We start from the raw sequence: 10,718 nt of genomic DNA, 5'->3' as shown, positions 1-10,718 counted from the left end.
TAGGGCAAAATTGAAGTTGCACAGAGATGGTTAACAAGAGCACCAGGACTTTCAGATGAGGGCCCAAGGACCCTCCCCACTCCCCCTTTCTCTGAAGGAACATCAACTATCCACATGCAGCTGGTGATGATTTTTTTTAATCAGGCAAAGGTGATCTGGTGAAGATGGAGGCTGCCTTGCTCAGGGGCTCACATTGTATAATGGACAGTAATGAGCATTGCCTGTCTATGTAGGATGATTTTTATGAAATATGAATCCTCTTTTTCTACTGGATCTTATACTATTAGAGAAGAATTTGTTTTGGATTCATCTATCATAACTATTTTGCTATTTGTTTCTCATATTGTCATCAAAATTATAACAGAACACTGTATTTAAACTAAACAATAGTTTTTAAATTGGGATCTATTCATTGTACACAGATTTGGATGGGACATTTTCATATAAGTATATTATGTAATGAGGATTATCTTACCTCATATCTTCTTCCCTTCATTTCCCTTTCTATCTTTTCTCCTGTTAGTCTGCTTAGTTGCCTACACAATTTCTCTTCTACTTTCATACTGCATACACACACATTTTATGTATGTATGCAAAATCTAAGATCTACCAAAGAGAGAAAACATGATATTTGACTTTCTGGTACATTACTTCACATGATGTATTAATTTTCAGTTGTATCCGTTGAGTGATAATTTTTAATTGAAACATCTGTATGGCAAATTTGTGCTTGTTCTCTATATATTTTAGTTTCTGGGTTTCTGAAACAAAACCCCTTATAATGATGTACTTTATTCTATTTAAAATATGGGGATTCCGTACTTCCTTTTGAAATAGCCACAGAGCAGTGAATTCCACTTGGTCTTAATGGAGGAGGAATGAATGGATTGTTGGGGGTCTAAAGAAATGGCTTAGTAGTTGTTTCCCAGTGCTCACATGCTGGCTCACAAACACCTTAAGGTCAGTTCTAGGGGATCTAATGTGCTCTTCTTACCTCCTTGGGCACCAGGCACGAAGTGGAGCACAGGCATACGTGCAGGCAAACCTCTCATACACACAACAGCCCTTTTTCAAAGAGAGAAGTGATTGTTTAGGAATTGAACTCAAGTTATATAATTTGGGGAGCTGAAGTTTTCCCTGACTCGGCACCGTCAAAAAACACAAGCTCCTTAACAATACAATTGACAGTCTTTATCATTGTCAACAGGAAGTGGTTAATCTTCTTCACCATTTTTTCTTCTTCATCAAGATTTAAACGTCTTCATCATTTTAACTAGATTATCGAGGCAGGCTAAAGCTATAAATGCTAAAAAGTTGGTAGTCACGGTCACTCACATTAACGAAAAGAGTGGATGTCTAGCAGTGTGTCATTTAGACAATGCTGTTGTCTTCGTTGGCCTTCAGAATGACCTTGTTTGTGGTTTACTCCCTCATGGCCAGAGTCACCATGGCTGTTGTTGGAGGTCTGTGAAATGTTTGTATTCAACAGAAGAACACCATAGCATTAGCTCTTAGATTCAGGTCAACTTCCTATGGACCATAGGGCTGCTCTTTCTTTTCTTAGCAGTGACTGTAAGCCAGTCATCTCAACCAGCAATAAAGATGCAGTGGTTAACACAGCACCACTGTGTATTCATTGATCTCATTGTTTGGCAGATTGAACAACTACAGAGCAATTAATTACACAGAGGTACTGAGTGCCAAAAGAAATTCTAAGTGCTACAGGGTATATAAAAAGAAAAAGATACTGGAGCCTAGATTTTCTGCAAAAATGCGTCTTATTGACTCATATCTGTGGTCATCAGAAGCAAGCTTTGTCTCACCACAGCAAACATGCAGCCATTTTGCCTATAGGTTGCAGCCATGGGTAATAGACACCAGGAAGAGATGGGAGTAGGTAGCCACAATTGAGCTAGGACGTGTATCAGACTTTTGAGCAAGTTTCAAAGGATCAAAATATCCTTCCCCATGACTTTCAGGGCATAGTCTCACCTCTTGTTATGCAACACAGGGTTGCCTGAAAGGCTTTCCTATAGCTCTCTCCCAGATTGCCTATCTGGAAGATTCCTGAGACACCTGAAGATGGAGATCATTAATCTCATCTCTACTTTGGTGAACTGTCTTGTCTCTCACTTCCTTTTCTTTATGAGATCAGGTGATCTACAGAGCATCCATCCTGTGATGACTGACAGCTCATAGCTTTGAATGTCTAATCATTCCCTGCCCCCCACCCTGTGAACAAAGGCTGGAACCCCAGGAGTCTCACCCTGAGAAGCCTTTGCTCTATAAGGTTTCAACAGGTCAAGGAAATACAGGGACTGGTCTAGCTGGATGCATCTAGGTAGGATTTGATGGCTTAGTCATGCTAATTGATATTACAGGAGGGAGCAGTAGAGGACTCAGGTTCAGGTTTTTGTGGCATATTTTCAATATTTTCCCCAACAATCTAGGACAAGTCAGCAACACCAAAGTAATCTCCTTTTCCTTACAATTCAGTTCCTTAGTTCAGTCCCTTGCATCCTCACAACAGTTGCATCCTAGAGGAAGAGGCAGCTGGAGAGCCACCTATCTTCAGTGCCAGTCTGCAGCTATGTGCCATAAGGTACTTACATAGAATCTTATTTCCTCCTGTGATCAAGTTGTGCTTTGTGACAGTATCTATGTCTTTATAGTCCACTCTGAGAAAGTTCCAGATTGATGTAGCACGTAAGAGAAGCTTAGACTGGAATTTTATTCTAATTGGAATGCTAGCTAAAGTCTCAGAGATGAAAATAACAGACAACCTTTGTCCACTTGAAGTTTCCTGAGATACTATGTTTCAGTCAATGCAGCACAGAAAAAAAAAAGGATAAAACAAAAGTGTTCACTTCCTATTTTACTGTACTGGACCTAGGGCATTTAAAAGGCTCTAAGAAGAACTTCACACTGAGGGAGCATCTTAGAGAGTCTCTGCTTTCTCCAGTATCAGTTCAGAACAATAAGTTTTATGATTCCAGACCACAAAGGACAAGCAAGGGGCAGTTCATGGAAAGTGACATCAGTTTCATAATGAACACCAATAGGTGCTACAAAGTTACTTAGAAGTAGAAACTGGGGGTTACTGGAGGGGTGTATGATGGAGCACATGGTGAACTCTTGGAGGTCAGAGAAGAAGTGTTCTAGGGATAGAAGCATCTGAGAATCTAAAAAGTAGAGGAGAGGAATATAGGTGTGGAAGGCAATAATGCCCATGTGCTACTCACCTGTAGTACATGAGGAAGAAGGAAAAAGGAAATCCCCGGGAGGAAGACGACTTTGACAAAGTCCTTTGGCTTAACCTACTGCATCTCCCTTTAATTTGTCACCAACATTCTTTCATTTATATTGTTTAATTTTTTTATTATTTAATTTATTTTACAATACTATTCAGATCTACATATATTGTTTTAAGACTTATTATTTTTCCTGAATATGAGGAGAGAAGTGGACACACTAGGGGCATGGAAGGTCTGTTCCAGTTCTGGGGCAGGCATGTCACTTGGTAGTTCCCAGTGCTTCTGGGACACACTTTCACAAAGGTGTTATCCCTAAGGGGTCTCACCTTGACTCAACATATTGTGGGGTTGGCAGCTGCAGAGCAGTTGAGAGAGAAAATAATAAGACTACTGAAAGAATGCAATGGCATTTGACAGAGGTAACAGGAAGCAACTGCCAAAAGAATAAGGTACCTGGGAAAACAACAAGAAGATCTTGCTGAGTGAAAGACTATAAAAATTAGAACCAAGTTAATGCCGGATCAGACCATGGTAAAAGCAAGAGACTAGATATTTACTGGTGCATGTGGCTTGACAGCATAAAGAGATTAGAATGTAAGGTACGTGCATGTTTTAGGTTACACTAATGCTTTGAAGGACTTACCTACTGCTATGATCATCACTATTGCCCTGTGTGACTTCTCAGCCTAGGGGGTGTAGAGATGATGGAGCAGGAAAAGCATCATCCATTTGCTTTACTGGGTCATCCAGTCCTGCTTCTGTGGTGTCCATGGCCCGAACCACTGCAGAACTGACAAGAGCTGATGCGCTGGTGCTGTCCGCAGTTGGATAGCTAAAGCCTGTAGTTGCTCAGGCTGAAACATTCTCCAAACTTGAAGATGTGGCATCCCCCAAAGGTAAAGGTCAATAAGAAGAGAGTGTAGTTCGGAACCAGGCAGGATATTGGTGTAGGTACTTTGACAGACACTTGTGGTAACCGTGGTTTGTCCCAGTTTTTCATCAGGACACCTTAGGGGAAGTTTAAATAATGCCTGAAGTAAAAATGAAAATGATGGCATGTGATGGCACTTGTTTAAAAATTGACAGTTTTTTTTTTTTTTTTCTGTTTCAGAGATGTGGCTGTGAACCCACAGGTTAGGAATAGCTCCTGGGAAGTCAGGGAAAAGGAATACCAAGTCCAGGGATCCTGATTCTAATGAGGACTGACTAAATCTTTCAACTTTTTCCTCTTTTACTTTTCAGATGGGAAGTAGGTAGATGCTGTGGGATGCCTTTCTGTACGCTGTGAATATGTGTTGCTCTGTTTGGTTGATAAATACAGCTGCATTGGCTTATGGCAGGGCAGGATAGAGCCAGGCAGGAAGATCCAAGAGAGACAGTGAAAGGAGAAAGGAGAATGCGAGAGATGCCATCCGGCCATCCAAGGAGCAACATGCAATGGAACGCAGGTAAAGCCAGGGAACACGTGGAGATTCATAGATTAACAGTTATGAGTTAAGTTACAAGAGCTAGCTAGTAAGAAGCCTTAGCCATAGACCATATAATTTGCAATTAATATTAAGCTTCTGAATGATTATTTTATAAGCAGCTGCTGTACCACAGGGCTAGGTGGGACTTCCCTCTACAGGTAAAGAAGGGATGAAATGGGGGTAGCAAGCATTGCTTAGTGGGCAGTTTTCTTCATTAGCCCCCAGGCTTCTGATGGCAGGTATCAAGTACTTTGGAGAGAGAAGAGATTAAAAAAAAAAAACCCAAACTATTAAAATATCTATTCTCCAGTCTTTCTGTAGCTCTTCTTGATTTTTTCTTTTTCCTTCTTTTTCTTTCCTTTCTTTCTTCCTTCCTTTCTTTCTCTCTTTCTTTTGTTCTTTCTTTCTCTCTCTTTCTCCTCTTTCTCTCTTTCTCTCTTTCTCTCTCTCTCTCTCTCTCTCTCTCTCTCTCTCTCTCTCTCTTTCTTTCTTTTCTTTCTTGGGAAATTGAAGACAGAGATGGCTTCTTTAAGGTCACCCCTGGGCTATGGTGCAGAGATCCATTGTCCTCAGAGAACAGCTCAGGTGCAGACAGAAACCTCACACACTCCACACTAAGTGATGCTGCTTAAGCATCGCAATTAAGGGAAATGATTGCAGCCTGGTGAGAATTATTTTTACTATTTCTATTACATGTTAGTTAACGATGATTAATGATCTGTGGCCCACAAGCTCACTGACACAGTTGGTGGGGAATGTTCTGGATCACATTGAACCCAGCTCTGTTTGCTGTGGTGGGAAAGAACAGCAGGGCTGCCCTTAAGCCTACACCATCCTTAAAGCTTCCTTCTCCTCTAACACTAACCTTATCAGAGAAAAGGGGGACAGAACTATGAAGTGTTTACCAAGGAGAGAATATTGGCATTGGTCTGTGTCACCTTCCTGTCCCTCTGGGTCAGGCTTCTTTGTGACAGCGTCCTCTAGGGGACATGCAGAGGAGGAGGCTGGGAGGGCTGCTAGTCCATCTATCTCAGAGGTTAGGAACAACTCTATAACAGCCCACGACTCCTTCCCCATCTCTCAGAGGGTGTGCCATCATGGATTGGAGGACCCGTGTGTCTCTTTAGTTCTGCCTGGCAATGGTTTCAAAGGGCGGGAAATGGCCTTCCTGCTGCCAAACTGGATCCCCTAGTGACAGATTCTGCTCCGCTCAAAACAGAACCCTTAGTGTTTGTTTAATGAGAAGCTGCAGCTAGTGTTGGGGCAGGACCCAGGAGTGGGGGCTGGGAGAGAGAATGACTCCTCAGCTTGGGTGTCTGCCCATGCCTTCTACCTTGTTTGAGACAGAGTATCTCTTGTTTGAGGTATGATCCTCTTTTGTTCACTATTGCATTGTACTCCAAGCTAGTCAAGCAGCAAGCATCTGGGGACTCTCCTGCCTCTACCTCCCATGTCTCTGTAGAAGTGCTTGGGTTAATGCTCTTCTTGATTTTTCACTCATTAAAATAATTTATAATTAAACTTGTCAAACAGTTCGTATTAAGCTAACATTATGCACTGAGTTAGACATGGGAGATTCATGGACAAAGCTACTATCCCACCCTTAGGTCCAGTGTATGGATGAAAGGTTAAGTACAAAATAATTATAATCCAACAAGGATGCTGTAATAAGTCCTTGGGCCTGAGGTCAGGGATCTGGGATCTTAGTCCCTAGTGGTTCTATAGTAGTAACTCCAAGTGACTTGGAAATCCAGCTGTTGTCACCTGCTGTTTCTTGCTATGCTGAACACAATGAACAATGTATGGAGTTCAAGACAAGGAAACCTGACTAGGACAATTGAAAGGAGGTATAGATCCCAAATCTAAGGAGGAGAGCAGCAGGTGGGAGAGAGAACTCTGTGTTGAGGACAATGGGACTCAGGGGAGCTCTGGGGGCATCTAAGGTCTCAGGAGCAGAACAATGTCCTCACTAAGATCACCTTTTTTGGTGACATGTTTCTTCAGATTTGAATCCTTCCCTGCTTTTTCTCATAGCTATGTTAAAGCAGCAATGTCTGGGGAAAGAAATAGCCCTATATAGAGGCACAGATATATAGAACTATAGACAGGGTAAGGAATCTTTAAGATATGATTATATGCTTAGAGATTAATGTATTTCACTGACATTATGATAAGTACATTATATGACTGTAAGGCTAATTGGTTTTTTGTTTTGTTTTGTTTTTCTTTTTCAAGACAGGGTTTCTCTGTGCTGCAGCTCTGACTGTCCTGGAACTCACTCTGTAAACCAGGCTGGCCTCAAATTCACGGAGATCTGCCTGCCTCTGCCTCCTGAGTACTGGTATTAAAGGTGTGCACCACCACCACCACCACCACCACCACCACCACCACCACCACCACCACCACCACCACCACCACCACCACCACCACCGCCAGGCATGTAAGGCTAATTCTAAGATAACCAAAATAGAAAGTTATTTAAGTTGGTTTGTATGGCTAAGAGAGGTGAACTTAAAGATGAATGGTAATTGCTGAGTGCTTGTATAAAAAGGTTGCTATGGTTACAGTTGTGAACATCTGACCTGACATAGAATGCTTGGAGTGAGTGACAAGTATATCTATTTACACTCCATGGAAGTTTCCCATTGCATTGATCATAGCAGAAGGTGTGTTTAATCCTGAATCAATATATTGAAATATAGAAAACGTGACAAACATTTAAATGTCGGACATATCTCACAATGACAAAAGTAGACAAAGCATTATTATACGATGTATCTCATAATAATGCTATTCTAATATGGGGAAGGCTCTTTTTGTGGCCATGTTTTCAGATGGTCAGAGACTATGGCCAAGTGAAAAAGTGAAGCTCTTTAAAACAGATGGTGAATGTGCTTGTTCACAGAGGCTCAGGATCTGGGCAAATGAGAGTGGGAAGGAGACAGGGATAGTTAATCACGAGCCTTCCATCATTAAGCTCCTTAATTTATCCTTTTTAATTGTTATCATGGGAATGGGAGCATGCATATATTAGAATAGCCTCTTACACCCATCAAAACAATCATGTTCAGTTCTCAAATTTTATTTTTGATGCATGCTTTCATTGAGTTTAGGACCCTGTTTTAGTGTCTACACAATACACCAGACTGAAATACAATTGAACACAGAAACACTTCTGTTCAATACTTGTGCCTTGGAAGGAAATCAGATATTTTTCCAGCAGACTCACTGGTATGGGGACTTTGTTTTCATAGTATCTGGACCAATATCACACAACTGCCCATTGAATGAGTGAATTAATGAATGAATGGTTTGGGGTTTGGTCTGCAAGTTCCCCAATGAGGATGGGAAATCTCTCTCTACAGTCACTGAGATCTCACTTAGATGGGTCACATTTTATGCAGGAGATACTTGAACCAACTTTTGGCTCCACTAATTGCAATGATGACTTAGATCCAAGCTATTAGTTGAATGTTATATAACTTTTAAAAACTAAACTTTTGTTGTTGTTGTTGTTGTTGTTGACAGTTTCACACATGTATAAATGCATTTTGGTCACACTTAGCCTCCACAAGTTTCCTCAAACCCTTGTCAATATCACACCTTCCTATAGTCTCCTTCCCACTTCCATATCTTTTTGTTTTATTCTGTTTTTGTGACCTGAGATTAATCAGTGTCATATGTGTGAACATGGGTGTGGCGCTATCTACTATAGTATGGAAATGGGGCTACCAGTGTCTACATCACTGAGGAAGATTAATCTCCTTCCATTCCCCCCAAGGAGTGGTAGGGCCCCTGGAGTCTTTCCCTCATCCATGATTGGATATTAACAGGTTGTTAATTCTGGACCCATTTTTCCACATCTCTGATGTGATTCACCAGCATTAGGACTTTTCATGGCAGTGCTGGCTTGACTGCTAAGCCTGACTCTGATTCCTAATAGATGACATGCTACAAGCTATAAGCTGAAAACCAAAGGATTAGAACTGTTTCTAAAGTAGAACTGTGCTTTGCCTAGAAAACTCATCATGTCTACCTTGAACTGTTTTTAGGGCCATGAGTTATATCTGGGTCTTGGTTCCAGAGCAGAGACACAATCCATGAGACTTTGCAGGCTCTTATGATTCACAGCAAATCCTTGCCCAGGAACCATCTTTGTTGCTATTTCAAAGTGTAACTTAGCATTCTCATGCCCCCAGCCTGGTTCTATCCAATAGTTTCTCGAACTGTGAGTGGTGTGAAGCCATGAACTCAAAGCCTGTTACAGCATTAACATCTCAGCTCTGACAGCTCTTGAAAGACATCAGCTTAGCCAGCTTCCTCTTAGGCCTTCTCTTGGTACTATTTTGATTCCCAAGTCTTAATAAAATGAAAAACATGAGAGAAAAAAAATTTCTAGTTTTTTTTTTTTAAATTTCCCAAGAGATTTAAAATATCATTAAAATTTTAATATATTTGTATATTACTGCACACATGAATTTCCCTTCTCTATGCCCCCCAATTAGGTGTTCTTCATACCTCTTCATTTTAGCTCAGTCTGTGATGACTCTTCAGATGTCAGTGTTTTCCTGATTAACATTCAGCTTCAGTTCTGACTCCCCTGTAGATTGTTAGCCACAGACTTGGCAGGTCAGATGGAATGTACATTTAGTGTAATCAAGACCAGTGACTTCAGCCCTGAGGTCAAGATGAGTGTCACATTTGAGGTGCAAACTCTGAGAGACCAGGTCCTTAAAACTGGCTCACGTGGTTTGGTTTTCCAATGATGTAAAGTTTAAAGGAAACACATTGGAGATTAAAATAAGCACAGAGGAAACTCACTGTATCTTCATGTCTCTGAGAACATTTTAGAGGAAATTGGGTTCCACAAAGGTCAGGAACACAGGTCCCTCAGAATAAAACTGGGCTGCTATGAGACCCTGGGAAATCAATCCAAGTTGATCCCTTTCATAAAGATGGAAAAGGGCAAACAGCAACCCAAAGATCAGAGTAAGGACTACATCATTCACAAATGTCAGACCCTTGGTGCAGAGGTCAGTAGGTCAACCTCTGGCCTTATTGACATATGCAATTTAGAACCTGAAAATGATGTTGTTTTTATTTATCACCTCCCACATGTTTGTGTTTCTATGTGCCCTTGCAATCATATTTCACTTTTTTCTCTGTTATAATTTGAATTAGAAACATCCTTCACACTGCCAGTTTGTGGTGCTGTTGCTGTAGAGCCTTTAGGAAGCTGGGTCTGGCTGGGGGTTTCTGGTCCCTCTAAAACTGTCCCTCTCAGCTACACTGTCCAGATCAATGGTACCGGCCAGGAGCCCCAGTAGGTTCGTAGAAGCTGGGGCTCTGGGTCTGGTGTGGATGGAAAGGAGACGGACTGAGATGGTCCAGACAGCAGCTGCAATGCCAGGAGCTTCAGCATCTCTGGGAGCTGGGGCACAGCAGAATACTGAGCACCTACCTTAGGGGCCAGTACCCCTGCTGGTTTTGTTGGCAGAGCATCTGAGCAAGAGTTAATGATCCTAGAATAAAATGAGCTGGAAAGCCTCGGAGCCTCTGGTCAGCATCTCTTCTTTGAGGGCTTTTTATAGATCTGGTCTCCTTATGAGACCTTATCTGAACTTATCAGAGGAAGAACCCTTTTTCCTTCATTCTCTGGCTAGAAAAGGCTATTTAGTCTTTTCTAGTTGTTTTCCCAGCATCTCTATGTCCATGTCATCTGGGATGAGATTAAACCTACCATGCGAAAGCTTCCTGGAAGAGGTCTGGCTGGGTGAGCAAATCTTTCAGAACACCAATAGAAAGTATGAAGGTATTTGGACCGATGACCTTTGTAGTGACAGAACTCCAGAAGCATCCGCAAAGTAGCTCATATCATCCCCTTTTTCTTCCTGCTGCCTTCCTCCCACACCCGCTGCTTCTGCTCCTCTGAGGGAGGCTGGTCTGGTCTCCCCAGTCCTTCCAATGCAGGAAGGGTCTCCAACTAAATATTCAT

The sequence above is a fragment of the Peromyscus maniculatus genome, chromosome 6, assembly GCF_049852395.1.
Source record: "Peromyscus maniculatus bairdii isolate BWxNUB_F1_BW_parent chromosome 6, HU_Pman_BW_mat_3.1, whole genome shotgun sequence".
In the NCBI taxonomy this organism is placed as follows: Eukaryota; Metazoa; Chordata; class Mammalia; order Rodentia; family Cricetidae; genus Peromyscus; species Peromyscus maniculatus.
This window is presented reverse-complemented; position numbering follows the sequence as displayed.